Below are 22,708 nucleotides of genomic sequence, written 5' to 3' on the forward strand. Positions count from 1 at the left end.
GTTAGTTTTGCCAAAGATCGTGCTTGCAGTGCTTGCATCGAAGGAAAGCTACATGAGAAGGCTCATCCTCCCACGACTATCATCTACTCGAAGAGGCCTTTGGAGCTCCTTCACTTGGATCTCTTTGGACCTCCATCCTTTGATAGTCTTGGGGGTAGAAAGTATTGCTTGGTGATTGTAGATGACTATTCAAGATACACTTGGGTATATTTCTTCAAGAGGAAGAGCGACACCCAACAAACCGTCATCGACTTTGCAAATGAAGCTCAACGACAACACAATGCAAAGATCTTGACAATAAGAAGTGACAACGGCTCTGAGTTCAAGAACTACACCTTGGATGAGTTTTTGAGTGATGAGGGAATCAAGCATCAGTATTCCGCACCTTATACCCCTCAACAAAATGGTGTAGCGGAGAGGAAGAACCGGACGTTGATGGATGCGGCAAGGACCATGATGGCGGAGTTCAAGTCTCCCTACAACTTTTGGGCCAAAGCCATCAACACCGCGTGCCATGCATCTAATCGGCTCTACCTCCGCAAAGGCTTGAACAAGACTCCATATGAGATACTCACCGGTAACAAGCCCAACCTCAAGTACTTCCGGGTGTTCGGGTGTAAGTGTTTCATTCTCAATAAAGGTGTCAGTTTGTCTAAATTTGAGGCTAGAGCTTATGAGGGCATATTTGTTGGTTATGCTACAAACTCTCATGCTTACCGTGTTCTCAATAAGTCCACGGGACTTATTGAGGAAACGTGTAACATGGAGTTTGATGAGAAGAACGGCTCCCAAGTGGAGCACAGTGGTACTTGTGACATAGATGATGAAATTCCTCCCCAAGCCATAAGAAGAATGGGTATTGGTCATATCCTACCCATTGAGGAACCCCTTGTGGCCGAAGGAGAAGGACAATGTTCTACTCAAGTGGAACCTTCACCAACCCAAGACCCACACGCTTCCGAAGAACAAAGTGAGGGCCCTCAACTTCAAGAACAAGACCAAGGGCAAGATCAATATCAAGATGGTGTTGTAGCATCAAGTGATGCCTGTCGGTGTCAAAACCGGCGGATCTCGGGTAGGGGGTCCCAAACTGTGTGTCTAGGCGGATGGTAACAGGAGGCAGGGGACACGAAGTTTTACCCAGGTTCGTGCCCTCTTGATGGAGGTAAAACCCTACGTCCCGCTTGATTAATATTGATGATATGGGTAGTACAAGAGTAGATCTACCACGAGATCAGAGAGGCTAAAACCCTAGAAGCTAGCCTATGTTATGATTGTGTGTTGTCCTACGGACTAAAACCCTCCGATTTATATAGACACCGGAGGGGGCTAGGGTTACACGAGATCGGTTACAAAGGAGGAGATATACATATCTGTATTGCCTAGCTTGCCTTCCACGCCAAGTAGAGTCCCATCCGGACACGAGACGAAGTCTTCAATCCACGAGATAGTCTAACAGTCCGGCCAAAGAATATAGTCCGGCTGTCCGGAGACCCCCTAATCCAGGACTCCCTCGGTAGCCCCCGAACCAGGCTTCAATGACGATGAGTCCGGCGCGCAGTGTTGTCTTCGGCATTGCAAGGCGGATTCTTCTCCAACTTTCAAGTGTTCGTAAGCATTGTCCGGCTCCATAAATGTTGAACCTCTTGGCTTCTGTGCCCAATAAGGGCTTTCTCCCACGCGTCGAATGAATACAAGGCGCTAGGGCGTTTTTACCTTCACCCCCCTAGCCAGATAAATAAATTGTCTATTAAAGGAATGGGGATTCTTAGATCCGATCCATACCATCCTCCCCCAGCGAGAATTCATCAGAGCGTGTTTCGGAAAGATCCATTCCAGCATGGCCGACCTCCGCAGCTCCTCCTCCCGCCCCCGTAGCCCTAAGCTCGGCGATTGGGAGAGGTGTTCAGTCCCGCATAGTCGATTAGTCGAGCTACAGACTAAGGGATTTCTCCCTCCGGCGTATATGGTGCCTGTTCGAGCCGGCCTTGCCACCTACAATAGCGGGGCGCAAGCGGAGAGCTTTCCTTGTCCCTCCATGGGGGAACGGGTCTGCCTTGTTCCTTATTTACTAAGGGGACTCGGATTTCCAATTCACCCGTTCCTCCGCGGGCTCCTGGAGTTCTACGGCCTCCAATTACACAATCTCACCCCTGCCTCCATTCTACATATCGCTGGCTATGTTGCTCTCTGCGAGTTGTACCTGGGCTGCGAGGCTCACTTCGAGCTGTGGAAAAGGATATTCTGCCTTGTCCCTCGCACGCAGAGGGAATCACTTTATCAAGTGGGCGGAGCCGAAATATGGCGCATCGCCGATACCGGATACCTGTCTGGTACCCCGAAGAAGCCGTCCGAAGACTGACCTTCAGAATGGTTTTATATGGAGGACGTCCCCCTTCCGAACCCTGTTCGGCGGGGTCTTCCTGAGTTCAACAATGCTCCTTTGAAGAAGCGCCGAAGTTGGCGCCCACGGAGCCCCCAGGCGGAAGACAACGGAGAAGTCCTCTATCTGATGAACCGGATCAAAGCACTGGCTCGATCAGGATTGACAATAATCGAAGTTATGTCGATTTGCATAATGCGGGGAGTGCAGCCACTTCAATATCGTGGGCACCCCTTGTGGTATTACAACGGGGCGGATGACACCACCCGCTGCGGGCGTAAGGGTCCGGACAATGCTGCCGCTCTAGCGAAAATTCTGTCTGAACTGTTCAAGGGTGAGGAAGAGGAGTTCACCCGCATCAAGCCACGGGATGGATTCTCCATGTACAATCCTCCAAGCTGGGTAAGTTATATCTCCCTGCCCCCGTTTTTCCCGCATTCTTAGTCGTAAGTATTCACCTTGCCACTTTGCGGCAGGAACTGCAAAAAGCCATAAAGGAGGTCAGCAGCCCTTCTCCACAACCAGAGGACCCTGACCGGGCCCTCGATTCCGGACTTGAAGAAGATCCGGTTATCTCCATGGAACTGATAGACCGGCAGTTCTATCAGTTAAGCTGCGACGATGCCCTGGTGGCCATTACGGCCGACTATCTCGGACTGCTCCCTGCATCGCAGGTAAGAAAAATCAAAAAGTCCCAACTCCAAAACTAGGATCCCCTTTTAGGCACTTCACCTACCATATTCACATGGCATCTTTTACAGGAAGGCATTCGGGATGCCCTGCCGAACCCGCAGCAACTCGCCAACAAGAGGCACTGAGGCCGGGTAGGCGAAAAAGGAAGGCGCTCAGGACGGAGACGCCGGTGCAAAGTTATAGGAAAAACCCCGCTCCATGGTTGTCGTCTTTCTCAAAATGTAATGACGCCCGCGTTTCTTTAATAGAAAAAATGCTCACCGAAATATGTCCGGCGATGCTGCCAATCAAGCTTCCACCAGTCGGGCGCCAGGACCGGACATGGAGGCGGAAGCCGATATGGGGCAGGCGCCGGATAATCCCCCTACAGAGGATGCAGATAGATTATCCGCTACAAACTCAGAAGTGGAAAGCGCCATGAATCATAGGCGCCGTCGGGCCGTACTCCGCGACGCTTGTTTCTCACCAGAGGCGTTCGATGCCTTCAATTCTGGAGAGGCGTACCTCCGTGCTGCTCAAGATGGTCTAGCCAGAGCCACGGATCAGTATGTAAAGGATGTATGGGTGAGTAAATCTGGCGATTTATATGTATCAGTAGCCCCTGAGACTTAAAACAGTTAGCAGAACTGATTTAAGGATCATCTTTAATGTGCAGGTTCTTATAGAGAAGAATACTAGGCTGTCCCAAGAGCTGGAGGAATGCAAGACACAACTGCGGGCCAATCTTGCCGCATTGCAGGAACAGAAAAAGGCTCCCGCTGGTAACATTTAATTTAAGGAATGATGGTTACCATATAGTGTGCGGCGTGTCTGCAGATCTAACAATTGATTTTGCAGATGAATCCGGAGAAAATCTGGGGGACCAACATGTTATGCGACAGCTAGAGGCTGGCAAACGCGTGCTGACTGAGGTTATACGGGAGAAAAACAATCTCCAAGACGCCAATATTAAGTTGAACGTGGAACTAAAAGACGTTCGGGACCAGCTTGCGGATTCCGAGAAGGAGAATAAGCAGCTTCGACGCGGCATTTTCAGTAAGTGTTTGAATGAATCCTTTGACAGGAGTTCAGCGAAGAAGCTGACTAACAGCGTTATGTTTGTAGGTATGCTGACGGGTCGTCCCGCGGAGGAAATGCCCGGGTCTGCGGGTGATCTTCTGTCTGAGCTGTCACATCTGCACGAACAAGTTCGGCGGGTGATGCAGGGTATTGCCTGCTACCTCTTGAGCTTGCGTTGGATTTCCCCGAAGAGGAAGGGATGATGCAGCAGAGTAGCGTAAGTACTTCCCTCAGTTTTTGAGAACCAAGGTATCAATCCAGTAGGAGGCCACACTCAAGTCCCTCGTACCTGCACGAAATGATAGCTACTCGCAACCAACGCGATTAGGGGTTGTCCATCCCTTCACGGTCACTTACGAGAGTGAGACCTGATAGATATAATATTTTTGGTATTTTTGGTATAGAGATGCAAAGTAAAAAGTAAAAGGCAAAGTAAAAAAGCAAAGCAAGATTAAAGTGATGGAGATTAATATGATGAGAATAGACCCAGGGGCCATAGGTTTCACTAGTGGCTTCTCTCGAGAGCATAAGTATTCTACGGTGGGTGAACAAATTATTGTTGAGCAATTGACAGAATTGAGCATAGTTATGAGAATATCTAGGCATGGTCATGTATATGCGCATCACGTCCGTGACAAGTAGACCGAAACGATTCTACATCTACTACTATTACTCCACTCATCGACCGCTATCCAGCATGCATCTAGAGTATTAAGTTAAAAACAAAGTAACGCTTTAAGCAAGATGACATGATGTAGAGAGATAAATTCATGCAATATGAAATAAACCCCATCTTGTTATCCTCGATGGCAATGATACAATATGTGCCTTGCTGCCCCTTCTGTCACTGGGAAAGGACACTGCAAGATCGAACCCAAAGCTAAGCACTTCTCCCATGGCAAGAACTACCAATCTAGTTGGCCAAACCAAACGGATAATTCGAAGAGACTTGCAAAGATAACCAATCATACATAAAAGAATTCAGAGAAGATTCAAATATTATTCATAGATAGACTTGATCATAAACCCACAATTCATCGGTCTCAATAAACACACCGCAAAAAGAAGAAGATTACATCGAATAGATCTCCACAAGAGAGGGGGAGAACTTTGTATTGAGATCCAAAAAGAGAGAAGAAGCCATCTAGCTACTAACTATGGACCCGAAGGTCTGAGGTAAACTACTCACACTTCATCGGAGAGGCTATGGTGATGTAGAAGCCCTCCGTGATGACGGCCCTCTTCGACGGAGCTCCGGAACAGGCCCCATGATGGGATCTCGTGGATACAGAAAGTTGCGGCGGTGGAATTAGGTTTTTTGGCTCCTGTTCTGATCGTTCGGGGGTACGTAGGTATATATAGGAGGAAGAAGTACGTTGGTGGAACTTCAAGGGGCCCACGAGGCAGGGGGCGCGCCCTAGGGGGGCACCCCACCCTCGTGACCGCCTCTCTGATGCCTTTGCGTAGGGTCCAAGTCTCCTAGATCACGTTCGGTGAGAAAATCACGTTCCTGAAGGTTTCATTCCGTTTGGACTCCGTTTGATATTCCGAAACACTAAAATAGGCAAAAAAAACAGCAATTCTGGGTTGGGCCTCCGGTTAATAGGTTAGTCCCAAAAATAATATAGAAGTGGAAAATAAAGCCCAAATTAGTCCAAAACAGTAGATAATATAGCATGGAGCAATCAAAAGTTATAGATACGTCGGAGACGTATCAGGCATCCCCAAGCTTAATTCCTGCTGTCCTCGAGTAGGTAAATGATAAAAAGAGAATTTTTGATGCGGAGTGCTACTTGGCATAATTTCAATGCAAATCTTCTTAATTGTGATATGAATATTAAGATTAGAAAGATTCAAGACAAAAGTTTATATTGACATAAAAAAAATAATACTTCAAGCATACTAACAAAGCAATTATGTCTTCTCAAAATAACATGGCCAAAGAAAGTTATCCCTACAAAATCATATAGTCTGGCTATGCTCTATCTTCACCACACAAAATATTTAAACCATGCACAACCCCGATGACAAGCCAAGCAATTGTTTCATACTCTAACTTTTTCAAAACTTTTTCAATCTTCATGCAATACATGAGCGTGAGCCATGGATATAGCACTATAGGTGGAATAGAATGGTGGTTGTGGAGAAGACAATAGGAGGGGAAGATAGTCTCACATCAACAAGGCATATCAACGGGCTATGGAGATGCCCATCAATAGATATCGATGTGAGTGAGTAGGGATTGCCATGCAACGGATGCACTAGAGCTATAAGTATATGAAAGCTCAAAAAGAAACTAAGTGGGTGTGCATCCAACTTGCTTGCTCATGAAGACCTAGGGCAATTTGAGGAAGCCCATCATTGGAATATACAAGCCAAGTTCTATAATGTAAAATTCCCACCAGTATATGAAAGTGATAACGTGAGAGACTCTCTACTATGAAGATCATGGTGCTACAGTGAAGCACAAGTGTGGTAAAAGGATAGTAACATTGTCCCTTCTCTCTTTTTCTCTCTTTTTTTATTTGGGCCTTTTCTCTTTTTTATGGCCTCTTTTCTTTCTCTCTTTTTTTATTTGGGCTTCTTTGGCCTCTTTTGTTTATTTTTCGTCCGGAGTCTCATCCCGACTTGTGGGGGAATCATAGTCTCCATCATTCTTTCCTTAGATGGGACAATGCTCTAAAAATGATGATCATCACACTTTTATTTTTCTTACAACTCAAAAATTACAACTCGATACTTAGAACAAAATATGACTCTATATGAATGCCTCCGGCGGTGTACCGGGATATGCAATATGACAATGATGGAGTGTGTCATAATAAACGGAACGGTGGAAAGTTGCATGACAATATATCTCGGAATGGATATGGAAATGCCATAATAGGTAGGTATGGTGGCTGTTTTGAGGAAGGTATATGGTGGGTGTATGATACCGGCGAAAAGTGTGCGGTATTAGAGAGGCTAGCAATGGTGGAAGGATGGGAAAAAGTGCGTATAATCCATGGACTCAACATTAGTCATAAAGAACTCATATACTTATTGCAAAAATCTAGAAGTTATCAAAGCAAAGTATTACGCGCATGCTCCTAGGGGATAGATTGGTAGGAAAAGACCATCGCTCGTCCCCGACCGCCACTCATAAGGAAGACAATCAATAAATAAATCATGCTCCGACTTCATCACATAACGGTTCACCATACGTGCATGCTACGGGAATCACAAGCTTCAACACAAGTATTCTTTAAATTCACAATTACTCAACTAGCATGACTTTAATATTATCACCTCCATATCTCAAAATAATTATCATGATTCAATCTTTTCTTAGTATTCAACACACTCAAAAGAAAGTTTCACAAATCTTGAATACCAAGCATATTATTATTAAGCAAATTACCATGCTATTAAGACTCTCAAAATAATCTAAGTGAAGCATGAGAGATCAATAGTTTCTTTAAAACAAATCCACCACCATGCTCTAAAAGATCTAAGTGAAGCACATAGAGCAAAATTATAGCGCTCAAAAGATATAAGTGAAGCACATAGAGCAAAATTACTTAGCTCAAAAAGATATAAGTGAAGCACATAGAGCAAAATCATAATGCTCAAAAGATATAAGTTAAGCACATAGAGCAAAATCATAACGCTCAAAAGATATAAGTGAAGCACATAGAGCAAAACTACTTAGCTCAAAAAGATATAAGTGAAGCACATAGAGCAAAATCATAACACTCAAAAGATATAAGTGAAGCACATAGAGTATTCTATCAAATTCTAATTCATGTATGGCTCTCTCAAAAGGTGTGTACAGCAAGGATGATTGTGGCACACTAACAAACAAAGACACAAATAATACAAGATGCTCCAAGCAAAACACATATCATGTGGTGAATAAAAATATAGCTCCAAGTAAAGTTACCGATAGAAGTGGACGAAAGAGGGGATGCCTTCCAGGGCATCCCCAAGCTTTGGCTTTTAGGTATCCTTAGATTATCTTGGGGGTGCCATGGGCATCCCCAAGCTTAGGCTCTTGCCACTCCTTGTTCCAGAATCCATCAAATCCTTACCCAAAACTTGAAAACTTCACAACACAAAACTTAAGGTAGAAAACTCGTGAGCTCCGTTAGCGAAAGAAAAAAAAGACCACTTCAAGGTACTGTAATGAACTCATTCTTTATTTATATTGGTGTTAAACCTACTGTATTCCAACTTCTCTATGGATTATAAACTATTTTACTAACCATAGATTCATCAAAATAAGCAAACAACACACGGAAAACAGAATCTGTCAAAAACAGAACAGTCTGTAGTAATCTGTAGCTAGCACAAGATCTGGAACCCCAAAAATTCTAAAATAAATTGATGGACGTGAGGAATTTATCTATTAATCATCTTCAAAAATAATTAACTAAATATCACTTTCCAAATAAAAATTACAGCAGTTCTCGTGAGCGCTAAAGTTTCTGTTTTTTACAGCAAGTTCAACAAGACTTTCCCCAAGTCTTCCCAACGGTTCTACTTGGCACAAACACTAATTAAACACAAAAAAACACAACAAAAACAGAGGCTAAATAATTTATTTATTACTAAACAGGAGCAAAAAGAAGGAATAAAAATAAAATTGGGTTGCCTCCCAACAAGCGCTATCGTTTAATGCCCCTAGCTAGGCATAAAAGCGAGGATAGATCTAGGTATTGCCATCTTTGGTAGGCAATCCATAAGTGGCTATCATGATAGTTTCATATGGTAATTTTATTTTCTTTCTTGGAAAGTGTTCCATGCCCTTTTTAATGGAAATTGAAATCTAATATTTCCTTCCTTCATATCAATAATCGCACCAACCGTTCTAAGGAAAGGTCTACCAAGAATAATAGGGAAAGAAGGATTGCAATATATATCAAGAACAATGAAATCTACAGGCAAATAATTCCTATTTGAAACAATAAGAACATCCTTAATCCTTCCCATAGGTTTCTTAATAGTAGAATCCGCAAGATGCAAGTTTAGAGAGCAATCATCAAAATCGCGGAAATCTAGCAAATCACACAAAGTTTTGGGGATAGTGGAGACACTAGCACCCAAATCACACAAAGCATAAAACTCATAATTTTTAATTTTAATTTTAATAGTTGGTTCCCACTCATCATAGAGTTTTCTAGGGATAGAAACTTTCAACTCAAGTTTTTCTTCATAAGATTGCATCAAGGCATCAACAATATGTTCGGTGATGGCTTTCTTTTGACTATAAGCATGTGGAGAATTTAACATGGATTGTAACAAGGAAATACAATCAATTAAAGAGCAACTTTCATAATTAAATTCCTTGAAATCCAATATAGTGGGTTTAGCAACATCTAGATTTTTATTTCTTTCAATCCCACTTTCATCAATTTCATCATAAAGATCTAAATACTCCGAATTTTTAGAACGCCTTCTAGGTAAAGGAAGATCATATTCAGTTTCATCAAGATTCATATTGCAAAACAAAGACTTAATAGGAGACACATCAATAACTTTTAGATCTTCATCTTGATTTTCATAGGAATTGGAAGAACATGCTTTAATAAAGGCATCTTTGGAAGCACGCATCCTAGCAGTTCTTTCCTTGCACTCATCAATGGAAATTCTCATGGCTTTGAGAGACTCATTGATATCATGCTTAGGAGGAATAGATCTAAGCTTTAAAGAATCAACCTCAAGAGAAATTCTATCAACGCTCCTAGCCAAATCATCAACTTTAAGCAATTTCTCTTCAAGCAAAGCATTAAAATTCTTTTGTGAATTCATAAACTCTTTAACACTATTCTCAAATTCAGAGGGCATCTTATTATAATTTCCATAAGAGTTGTTGTAAGAATTCCCATAATTATTAGAAGGATTACTAGGATATGGCCTAGGATTAAAATTCCCTCTATAAGCGTTGTTACCAAAATTATTCCTACCAACAAAATTCACATCCATAGATTCATTGTTATTCTCAATTAAAGTAGACAAAGGCATATCTTTAGGATCAGAAGAAACACTCTTAGTAGCAAATAATTTCATAAGTTCATCCATCTTTCCACTCAAAACATTGATTTCTTCTATCGCATGCACTTTTTTATTAGAAGATCTTTCAGTATGCCATTGAGAATAATTAATCATAATATTATCTAGGAGTTTAGTAGCATCTCCTAAGGTGATTTCCATAAAAGTACCTCCCGCGGCCGAATCTAAAAGATTTCTAGAAGCAAAATTCAATCCGGCATAAAAATTTTGTATAATCATCCACAAATTCAAACCATGAGTAGGGCAATTACGTATCATTAATTTCATTCTCTCCCAAGCTTGTGCAACATGTTCATGATCAAGTTGCTTAAAGTTCATAATATCGTTTCTAAGAGAGATGATATTAGTGGGAGGGAAATACTTAGAGATAAAAGCATCTTTGCACTTGTTCCAAGAATCAATACTATTTTTAGTCAAAGACGAAAACCAAGCTTTAGCATGATCTCTAAGCAAAAAAGGAAATATCTTCAATTTAACGACATCATTATCGACATCTTTTTTCTTTTGCATATCACATAAATCAACGAAGCTATTCATATGAGTAGCGGCATCTTCACTAGGAAGGTCGGCGAATTGATCTTTCATAACAAGATTCAACAAAGCGGTATTGATTTCGCAAGATTTGGTATTGACAAGAGGAGCAATCAGAGTGCTAAGGAAATCATTATTATTGGTATTGGTGAAGTCACACAATTTGGTAGTATCTTGAGCCATCGCGACAAAGAAGCAATCCAACACACGAGCAAACAAAAAGCAAGCGGGCAAAAAGAGGCAAATAGAGAGGGAGGATAGAGAGAGAGGGAGAAGGAGAGGGCGAATAAAACGGCAAGGGTGAAGTGGGGGGGGATGGAAAAGGAGAGGCAAATGGCAAATAATGTAATGCGAGAGATAAGGATTGTGATGGGTACTTGGTATGTTGACTTTTTGCGTAGACTCCCTGGCAACGGCGCCAGAAATGGCTCGTTGTCGGGAGTCAAATCTTGACTTGCGCGAACCTCCCCGGCAACGGCGCCAGAAATCCTTCTTGCTACCTCTTGAGCTTGCATTGGATTTCCTCGAAGAGGAAGGGATGATGCAGCAGAGTAGCGTAAGTATTTCCCTCAGTTTTTGAGAACCAAGGTATCAATCCAGTAGGAGGCCACGCTCAAGTCCCTCGTACCAGCACAAAACGATAGCTACTCGCAACCAACGCGATTAGGGGTTGTCAATCCCTTCATGGTCACTTACGAGAGTGAGACCTGATAGATATAATATTTTTGGTATTTTTGGTATAGAGATGCAAAGTAAAAAAGTAAAAGGCAAAGTAAAAAAAGCAAAGCAAGATTAAAGTGATGGAGATTAATATGATGAGAATAGACCCGGGGGCCATAGGTTTCACTAGTGGCTTCTCTCAAGAGCATAAGTATTCTACGGTGGGTGAACAAATTACTGTTGAGCAATTGACAGAATTGAGCATAGTTATGAGAATATCTAGGCATGATCATGTACATAGGCATCACGCCCATGACAAGTAGACCGAAACGATTCTGCATCTACTACTATTACTCCACTCATCGACCGCTATCCAGCATGCATCTAGAGTATTAAGTTAAAAACAAAGTAACGCTTTAAGCAAGATGACATGATGTAGAGAGATAAATTCATGCAATATGAAATAAACCCCATCTTGTTATCCTCGATGGCAACGATACAATACGTGCCTTGCTGCCCCTTCTATCAATGGGAAAGGACACCGCAAGATCGAACCCAAAGCTAAGCACTTCTCCCATGGCAAGAACAACCAATCTAGTTGGCCAAACCAAACGGATAATTCGAAGAGACTTGCAAAGATAACCAATCATACATAAAAGAATTCAGAGAAGATTCAAATATTATTCATAGATAGACTTGATCATAAACCCACAATTCATCGGTCTCAACAAACACACCGCAAAAAGAAGAAGATTACATCGAATAGATATCCACAAGAGAGGGGGAGAACTTTGTATTGAGATCCAAAAAGAGAGAAGAAGCCATCTAGCTACTAACTATGGACCCGAAGGTCTGAGGTAAACTACTCACACTTCATCGGAGAGGCTATGGTGATGTAGAAGCCCTCCGTGATGACGGCCCTCTCCGGCGGAGCTCCGGAACAGGCCCCAAGATGGGATGTCATGGATACATAAAGTTGCGGCGGTGTAATTAGGTTTTTTGGCTCCTGTTCTGATCGTTTGGGGGTACATAGGTATATATAGGAGGAAGAAGTATGTCGGTGGAGCTTCGAGGGGCCCACGAGGTAGGGGGCGCGCCCCCCACCCTCGTGACCGCCTCTCTGATGCCTTGGCGTAGGGTCCAAGTCTCCTGGATCACGTTCAGTGAGAAAATCACGTTCCCGAAGGTTTCATTCCGTTTGGACTCCGTTTGATATTCCGTTTCTTCGAAACACTAAAATAGGCAAAAAACAGCAATTCTGGGCTGGGCCTCCGGTCAATAGGTTAGTCCCCAAAATAATATAAAAGTGGAAAACAGAGCCCAATATACTCCAAAACAGTAGATAATATAGCATGGAGCAATAAAAAATTATAGATACGTTGGAGACGTATCATTGCCGAGGCCTTGTGGTCGTCTGTCTCCCTGCCAGAAGGCGTTGCAGAGCTTGCAGAGAAGCTGAAGGGAGCACGGCGGCGCTTCCGATTATGGAAGATATCAGCCTGCCGACAGGGTGCCAGAGAAGCCTGGGCCATGGTGAAGACACGGTATACCAAGGAAGACCCAAATCACATGGCCGAGGTCGGACCTGTGGGGCCCGACGGAAAAGAGATCCCCGTTAGCTTAGTTTATGGGCAAGTAGAATTAGCCGCAAAGTATTCCCAACAGGATTGTAAGCTAGGCCGCCTGTTGGATGGTATAGAGGAGGAATTTAGTCAGTCTGCATGACTATGTAATTAAAGTGACATGTATAATGCCTTCTAGCCGGATTGTAGATCATTTGTCGTTGTGGACCTTTTTGCTTCAACCTCCGGGCCCGATAGTCCGGAGTGAATCCGAATACCCGCTCAGTTATATAAAACCGGGGTATGCGTGGAGACTAGGCGTAGGGGTCATTAGTGCTTTATCAGACAAGTGCCCAACTAGTTATGTTATATTACATAGTAAGAAACATCTTCTAGGGAGAATAGTTCCGTTAAGGGTTCCTTTCCCTAGGTAAGCATGCCCTAAAGTGCATGTCCGGACTGCGATAGGAAACGCAGAAAAGACATCTGGGGGCAGATATGGACAATAAATAAAAATCATCTTTTGTTCACCGACCGAATATTCCATTAAGAACGCTAGCTTTCGGCTTCACCCAGTCTGAGGTACACATCCGGCTGACCCGACAGTAACAATCGCATAGGTGCTCCCCTTATGCCCTAGCTGAATTAACGGGAACGTAGGGCATAAATACAAGAGCCAGGCAACCCATGTTGGCCAAAACTTAAGTCATATCGATGCATATAATGGTGAAAAAAGGTACATGCGGAAGTATAACACATGTGTTGGGCATGAGGCCCAGATAAATAATTTAAGCTTATGTGAAAGAAGCCCCCAGGTATGAAGAGTGCGGCTAGCGCATCTGTAATGTACAAGCGAGGCACAAGGTGACCCTTGAAGGCCTAGAGAAATAATAAAAGAAAGAAAGAAAGGGAAACAAGACAGATGATGTATATGCAGAAAATGGACAAAGGGAGGGGACTAACATAGAGTCCGGTGCTAGGCGTAGAATCTTCGGAGCCTGGCCGCGTTCCATGGGTTTGGCTCGAGTCGACTAGTCGATGCATCCCGCAGTCGGTACACTCCACCGGTCAGAACTTGGTCAATAATGAAGGGACCTTCCCATTTGGGCTCGAGCTTGTTCTTTTTTTTATCCGACAGGCGTAGAACTAGTTCGCCAACATTATAAGTTTTGGCCCGTACTTCTCTGCTTTGGTATCTGCGAGCCTGTTGCTGATAAAATGCGGAACGGGCTTTGGCTACGTCGCGCTCCTCCTCCAAGGTGTCCAGACTGTCCTGCCGATCGAGCTTGGCTTCTCTTTCTCCGTACATGCGCACTCGAGGTGAGTCATGAATTATGTCACAGGGCAAGACTGCCTCTGCGCCGTACACCATAAAGAAGGGTGTATATCCGGTACTACGATTCGGTGTGGTCCGCAGCCCCCAGAGTACGGAGTCAAGCTCCTCTACCCAGTGCGTGTCAGACTCCGTTAAGGAACGCACTAATCTGGGTTTAATGCCGCTCATTATAAGACCGTTTGCTCGCTCGACTTGACCGTTGGTTTGTGGGTGATAGACTGAAGCATAATTGAGCTTGATGCCCATTTTGCTGCACCAGAGTTTTACCTCGTCGGCCGTGAAGTTCGTGCCATTGTCAGTGATGATGCTATGGGGGACGCCATAACGGTGTACAACCACGGATATGAAGTCTATCACCGGTCCGGATTCGGCTGTTTTAACAGGTTTGGCCTCTATCCATTTGGTGAATTTATCCACCATGACCAGTAAGTATTTTTTCTTATGGGTTCCCTCTTTAGGGGGTCCGACCATGTCAAGCCCCCGGACCGCAAAGGGCCATGTAATGGGGATTGTTTGGAGGGCGGTGGGTGGCATGTGGCTTTGATTTGCAAAGAGCTGGCAACCGGCGCAATGTTGGACCAAGTCCTGTGCGTCTGCCCGGGCCGTTGGCCAATAGAATCCTGTACGAAAGGCCTTGCTTACAAGGGCCCGGGCTGCGGCGTGATGACCGCTGAGTCCGGCGTGAATTTCTGCCAAAAGATTCCGCCCTTCCTCTTCGGAGATGCACCTTTGAAGGACTTCGGTAGTGCTTTTTTTGTACAATTCTCCCTCATGGACCCTGTAGGCCTTGGATCGCCGCACTATGCAGCGTGCCTCATTTTGGTCCTCTAGAAGTTCCTGTCTAGTTAGGTAGGCCAGGAATGGTTCTGTCCACGGGGCAATAATGGCCATTATTACGTGGGCTGAAGGTGTTATTTCGGTGGCAGAGCCTCCAATTGTGTCCGAGTATTCGGTATCGGGCATTTTGGCCGAGTCCGAACTATTGTTACCGGTGTCTCCTTCCCATACTACGGATGGCTTGAACGGCCTTTCCAGAAATATGTTGGGGGGACCGCATCGCGTTTTGCGCTGATGCGGGCGAGGATATCCGCCGCCTGATTGTTTTCCCGAGCCACATGGTGAAATTCGAGCCCCTCGAAGCGAGCTGACATTTTTAGGATGGCGTTTCGATAGGCCACCATTTTCGGATCCTTGGTGTCAAAGTCTCCATTTATTTGGGATATTGCGAGGTTTGAATCCCCACGCACCTCCAGGCGTTGAATGCCCATGGAGACTGCCATCCGAAGACCATGCAACAGAGCTTCGTATTCGGCTGAATTGTTGGAGTCTGTATACAATATTTGCAGTACGTACTGAACGGTATCTCCGGTTGGGGATGTCAGGACGACGCCAGCCCCTAGGCCGTCCAGCATTTTAGAACCGTCGAAGTGCATGATCCAGTTGGAGTATGCGCCGTACTCTTTGGGGAGTTCGGCCTCCGTCCATTCGGCGACAAAGTCGGCCAATACTTGCGACTTAATAGCTCGTCGAGGTTTGTATGTTATGTCGAACGAGAGGAGCTCAATGGCCCATTTGGCAATCCGGCCCATAGCATCGCGGTTGTTTATAATATTATTAAGTGGCACTTCCGAGGCAACCGTAATCGAACACTCTTGAAAGTAGTGTCGTAGCTTACGGGACGCCATGAATACCGCATAGGCTATCTTTTGATAATGTGGGTACCGTGATTTGCATGGAGTGAGGACAGTGGATACATAGTATACCGACTTTTGAAGAGGGAATTTATGTCCGGCAGCTTCTCGTTCGACGACCAGCACTGCGCTTACAACTTGATGAGTTGCCGCAATGTACAACAGCATTGGTTCGCCAATGTTTGGCGCTGCCAGGATTGGGTTGGTTGCCAAAATGGCCTTTATTTCTTCCAATCTGGCTGTGGCAGCGTCCGTCCACTCGAAGTGTTTGGTGCGCCGAAGGTGGCGATAAAGGGTTAATGCCTTTTCTCCTAAGCGGGAGATAAAGCGGCTTAGAGCCACCATGCATCCAGTTAACTTCTGGATTTGTTTGAGGTCTGTTGGGGTAGCCAACTGTGACAAAGCTCGGATTTTGGCCAGATTAGCTTCAATACCTCTACTGGAGACAATGAAACCCAGGAGCTTTCCGGCTAGTACGCCGAAAACGCATTTTTCTTGATTGAGCTTGATGTCGTACGTTTGGAGGTTGTCGAATGTGAGCCTCAAGTCGTCTATCAAAGAGTCGACGTGTTTGGTTTTGACAACCACATCATCTATGTATGCCTCTACTGTTTTGCCGATTTGTTTCTCCATACATGTCTGAATCATGCCCTGATATGTTGCGTCGGCGTTCTTGAGCCCAAAAGGCATTGTGTTAAAACAGAAGGGACTGTATGGTGTGATGAATGCCGTTGCGGCTTGGTCGGACTCCGCCATCTCGATTTGGTGGTAACCGGAGTATGCGTCGAGGAAACACAATGACTCGTGTCTTGCGATAGCATCAATGATTTGATCGATGCGTGGGAGGGGGAAGGGATCCTTTGGGCAAGCTTTATTGAGGTCTTTGAAATCGACACAAAGGTGCCAGGATTTGTCCTTCTTTGGTACCATCACCAGGTTTGCTAGCCAGTCCGGGTGTTTTATTTCTTTGATGAATCCGGCCTCCAATAACTTGGCTAGTTCCTCTTCCATGGCCTGTCTCTTAGGTTCGGAGAAACGCCGAAGAGCTTGCTTGACCAGCTTGAATACCTTTAGGATATTGAGGCTATGCTCGGCCAGCCTGCGTGGGATTCCTGGCATGTCTGAGGGATGCCAGGCGAATATGTCCCAGTTCTCACGAAGGAACTCTCGTAGTGTGGCGTCCACGGCGGGGCTTAACTGTGCCTCGATGGAGGCTGTTTTTGTAGGGTCCGTTGGGTGGACTTGGAATTTGACTATTTCATCCGCTGGTTTAAAAGAGGTGGACTTGGATCTCTTATCGAGTATCACGTTGTCCCTGTCCACTGTGGAGCGTAGCGTGGTTAATTCCTCGGCCGGGAGGGCTTTGGATAATGCCTCGAGAGCCAATGCAGCTGTTTTGTTTTCGGCGCGGAGTGTTGTGTCCGGATCGCTGGCGAGAGTGATGATTCCGTTGGGCCCGCGCATTTTGAGCTTCATGTACCCGTAATGGGGTACGACTTGGAAGATTGTGAACGCCTCCCGTCCTAAAAGAGCGTGATAACCACTGCTGAACAGGGCCACTTGGAATGTAATTTCTTTGGACCTGTAATTATCCGGCGTGCCGAATACCACATCTAGTGTGATTTTCCCAGCACAACGTGCTTCTCGACTGGGGATGATTAAAGGTTGTGCTACTTTGCTCAATGCGGTTCCAGTCTATTTCCATCTTTTGAAGAGTTTCCTCGTAGATGAGGTTTAATCCGCTGCCGCCGTCCATGAGTACTTTGGTGAGTCGAAAGCCATCCACGATTGGACTGAGGACCAGTGCGGCTGGTGCTCGGGCTGTTTGGAATTTAGGTTCGTCACTGGCATTGAAGGTAATAGCCGTGTCACTCCATGGATTTATTGCTGCTACGTGGCAGATTTCGGCCATGCTGCGGAGTGTTCGCTTGTGCCTATTATTTGATGCGAAGGTCTCAAAGACCGTTAACACCGTATTGTTATCCACGGGATGGTGCTCTGTGGTATTTGGGAGAAGAAGATCCTCACCACTTTTGGCCACCTGCTGGAGTATCCAACATGTTCTAAGGCTGTGCTTGGTATTGTATCTGCTGTACTATGAATTTTGCAGGGTCCATTGAGTCATCCCTCCAGTACGGTTCCATACCCTGTAGAGGGTTTTTGCTTTTTGGTAGTTGACCCAGGTGTATTGTGATAATGCACCCTTTTGTTTCGGACTGGGTTTGTATTCAGGGCCAGATTATCCCAAAAGTTTATTTCGGTTTTCCAGGCACTTTCCATCGCACAGTACTTTCATACAATGGACGCCAAGTCAGCGAAGCGTGTTATCTCATGGCGATTTATGGCGTTAAGGATTCCCTTGTCCGTGCAATTATTGTAGAAAAATAGGATTGCGTCTTCCTTGCGATAGTCCTTAACCTTGTTCATCGCAAGGAGGAATCTGGCCCAATAGTGATGTACTGTTTCCTGGGGCTCCTGCCTGATGTGGGAAAGATCTCTTATGTTTGGGTGGGTGGGTGGAATTGAATCCGAACCCTCACCTGATCTGGGATCCAGGGCCCGAGGAATTTCCAATTTTGGAAGTTCCGGTTCCGGGGTGTGACTCGATAATCCTGGCCCGCTGCCTGACTCTAAGTTCAGGGATTGGATGTTGTCCTCCCGCGAACGGGCGTCCGGCTCAAAGAGCTCGGGAATCCAGACATAGTTGGTCCTCAAGATGGAGGAAAGGTCGTCGCATTGTTCCTCCACCACTGCAATATGATGGGTGACCGGTGGAGAGTTAATCTCCCTTTGATCGGGTTTAAGCCCAATCCGATCATAGTCTGTAGCGACTCCCAAGGCAGCAATGCGATCCAAGAGCTTGTTTAACGAGGCGAGCTCCATTGGATCCATCTGCTCGGCGAGTGCCGATTTGACGTGGAGGTTGTTTTCGATGACCCGAGAAGTCATCGTCGGCGCGGCGGCCGAACAGGCGGTCATGATGAAACCCCCTAGCCGGAGAGTTTGGCCAACAGCCAAAGCTCCCCCGGCAGTAGTACCGTCTTTAAAGACAAGACGAGACATCCTTCCTTCTAGCGACGACATAGAGGAACTCTCAATGAAAGCACCAATGTCGGTGTCAAAACCGGCGGATCTCGGGTAGGGGGTCCTGAACTGTGCGTCTAGGCGGATGGTAACAGGAGGCAGGGGACACAAAGTTTTACCCAGGTTCGGGCCCTCTTGATGGAGGTAAAACCCTACGTCCTGCTTGATTAATATTGATGATATGGGTAGTACAAGAGTAGATCTAGCACGAGATCAGAGAGGCTAAACCCTAGAAGCTAGCCTATGGTATGATTGTGTGTTGTCCTACGAACTAAAACCCTCCAGTTTATATAGACACCGGAGGGGGCTAGGGTTACACGAGGTCGGTTACAAAGGAGGAGATATACATATCCGTATTGCCTAGCTTTCCTTCCACGCCAAGTAGAGTCCCATCCGGACACGAGACGAAGTCTTCAATCTTGTATCTTCATAGTCTAACAGTCCGGCAAAGAATATAGTCCGGCTGTCCGGAGACCCCCTAATCCAGGACTCCCTCAATGCCCAAGGTCAAGCTCCCTCCTCCGAGCAAGTTCAAGATCAAGAGCTTCCACGAGATCAAGAACAATCTCAAGACGACGCTCAAGATGATCAAGTGACCACTCCTCATCTCACCCCCGAGGAGGAATTGGAGCGTCGTGCCTCCAAGGTTGCTTCCAAGCTCTCCACCAAGGATCATCTCATGACGAATGTGCTTGGAAGCTTAAGAAAAGGGGTAAGCACTCATAGACAATTAGCAAACTATTGTGAACATCATGCATTTGTCTCTTGTGTTGAACCCCAAAAGGTCTATGAGGCGCTCGAAGATCCGGATTGGCTCAATGCCATGCATGAAGAACTCAATGACTTCGGGCGCAACAAAGTGTGGAGATTGGTGCCAAGGCCAATGGTGAACCACAATGTCATTGGAACCAAGTGGATATTCAAGAACAAGCAAGATGCTCATGGGATTATCATTCGCAACAAGGCTCGTTTGGTAGCACAAGGCTACTACCAAGTCGAGGGTATCGACTACGGTGAAACCTTTGCTCCCATTGCTCGTCTTGAATCCATTCGCATGTTGATTGCATATGCTTCTCATCATAACTTTAAGTTACAACAAATGGATGTGAAGAGTGCTTTTCTTAATGGTCCTATTAATGAATTGGTTTATGTCAAGCAACCCCCGGATTTCGAGGATCCCTACTTTCCCGATCATGTGTATCAACTCAATAAGGCACTCTATGGCCTTAAACAAGCCCCACGTGTGTGGTATGACCACCTTACCGAGTTGTTGCAAGACCGTGGTTTTGAAGTTGGGCTAATCGACCCCACTCTTTTTACTAAGAAGGTCAAAGGGGAGTTGTTTGTGTGCCAATTATATGTTGATGATATTATCTTTGCTTCCCCTAACAAATCTTTCAATGAGGAATTTGCCGCTCTCATGACCTCAAAGTTCAACATGTCTTCCATGGGAGAGTTGAAGTTCTTTCTCGGGTTCGAAGTGAAGCAAAGAAGAGAAGGAACCTTCATCAACCAATCCAAATACACTCAAGACATGCTCAAGAGATTCAAGCTAAGTGATGTCAAGCCGGCTTCCACTCCCATGCCCACCAAGTGCCAACTTGACATTGATCCCAATGGTAAAGCAGTGGATCAAAAGGTATATCGTTCCATGATTGGCTCCTTGCTTTACCTTTGTGCATCTAGACCGGATATCATGTTGAGTGTGGGAATTTGTGCACGGTTTCAAGCCGCGCCTAAGGAAAGTCACTTTGTGGCGGTCAAGCAAATCTTTCGATATTTGGCTCATAGCCCAAACTTTGGCCTTTGGTACCCAAGAGGAGCAAACTTTAAGCTTGTAGGTTATTCGGAATCGGATTGGGTGGGAGACAAAGTGTATAGGAAGTCCACTTCTGAAGGGTGCCAATTTCTTGGTTGCTCTTTGGTAAGTTGGTCTTCCAAGAAGCAAAGTTGTGTATCTCTCTCATCCACAGAAGCAGAATATGTGGCCGCTGGTAGTTGTTGTGCACAACTTTTATGGGTGAGGCAAACTTTAAAGGATTACGGTGTCACTTGTGACAAAGTGCCTCTTTGGTGTGACAATGAAAGTGCCATCAAGATTTTTCTCAACCCAGTGCAACACTTCAAGACAAAACATATTGAGATTAGGTATCATTTCATCTGGGATCACATTAGGCGAGGGGAGATCGAGCTTAACTATGTCAACACTCATGATAACCTTGCAGATATCTTCACGAAGCCTTTGGATGAAGCAAGATTTCGCGAGTTAAGGCATGAGCTAAATATCATTGATTCGAGCAATGTGACTTGAACCTTTGCACACCCCACCTCACTCAACTTGTTGTCTAGTTTAGGTGTAGGCATGGACATAGGGGGAGTGTTGTTCTCTCAATAAACTTTCCCTCCCCCCATAATGCATAAACTAACCAAACTCTTTCACATTAGACATTTTTTATGGTACTTGTGCTTCAAAGATGAGTGTTGGTCATGGGCCTAAGGTTAAAATCTTCGCGGCGCCATACCTCTGAACTCAAACATAGGTGGCCTCGGCCACCGTCCTCTCTTGGAGAGGTGTGTGTCTTCCTTCTTTTTGTCGGTTTTGTGTGTGTGTTCTCGTTTTTGTCTCGGTTATTCTCTTGTGTTCTGCCCGGTTTGGTTGGCCCTTTTTGCTGCAGAGCGGTACTACTGCTGCATGAGAGGTACTACCACTGACAAGCGTCAAGCGGTACTACCGCCCACCCCAGCGGTACTACCGCTGTGGGGCGGGCGACGGGGGGTTAAGTCGGGGTAGGGGGAGTTGCTTCTCCCCCATACCCATTCACCCCCACTCGTCTTCCTCGTTGCTCCTGCAACCTCTCGCCGTAGGAGGAGCCCGGCCGGCCGCCGTTTTCATGCCGTCCCTCTCCATCTCCTCCGGTGGAGTCGATCCCCACCACGTCCTCTTGCCATGGATGCCGCTATTGCCCCCGTTCCCATTCTCTCTTTGCCTAGATCTTGCATCTAGTTTTTAGGGGCAATAGGCATTGTTCTTCTTGTCTTTTGGCCAAGGCGAGGCTTGAGTAGGATGGAGATGGCTTCTAGGCACTGTGGATTGAAGTTTGGTAGGTTTGTTTTTGAAATTGGCATTTCCGGTAGTGCCGGATCTGACCACGGTAGTAGGGAACCGTCGTTCCCCATCTGACGCGGTACTACCGCTCTCCTCGAGCGGTACTACCGCTCAAGCGGTACTACCGCTATTTTGTCATGGTACTACCGCTCCTGCGGTACTGCCGCTGTTGGGTCATGGTACTACCGCTGGATGCCCAGTTCCATCTTTTTCTACCAAGCATGGATCCTTGTTGTTTGTTTGGTGGCTTATGCTCTTTCTTTTGTGTGTTTCTTCTGGTCGTGTGTTTTGGTTCTAGGTGATGATCATCCTGAGCAGCAGGTCTGACGTGTCAACCCCGGTCGTGCAACGTCAAAGCGCTACCGCACTTCTGAGTCAGCAGGTGGTTCCTCTAGTACTCAACTGCCGCTAGCAGGCGCAACCTCAAGTGTTCCACCGCCACCTTAGTAGACGAAGAGGTCCGCCAACAAGCCAAAGGGAAAGATTGTGACTGAGATGACTGCCAAGGAGTTTTGGGCAAAGCGTCGCCGCAACCCCTATGAGGAAGACCAA

The sequence above is a fragment of the Triticum dicoccoides genome, chromosome 3A, assembly GCF_002162155.2.
Source record: "Triticum dicoccoides isolate Atlit2015 ecotype Zavitan chromosome 3A, WEW_v2.0, whole genome shotgun sequence".
NCBI classification, from domain to species: domain Eukaryota; kingdom Viridiplantae; phylum Streptophyta; class Magnoliopsida; order Poales; family Poaceae; genus Triticum; species Triticum dicoccoides.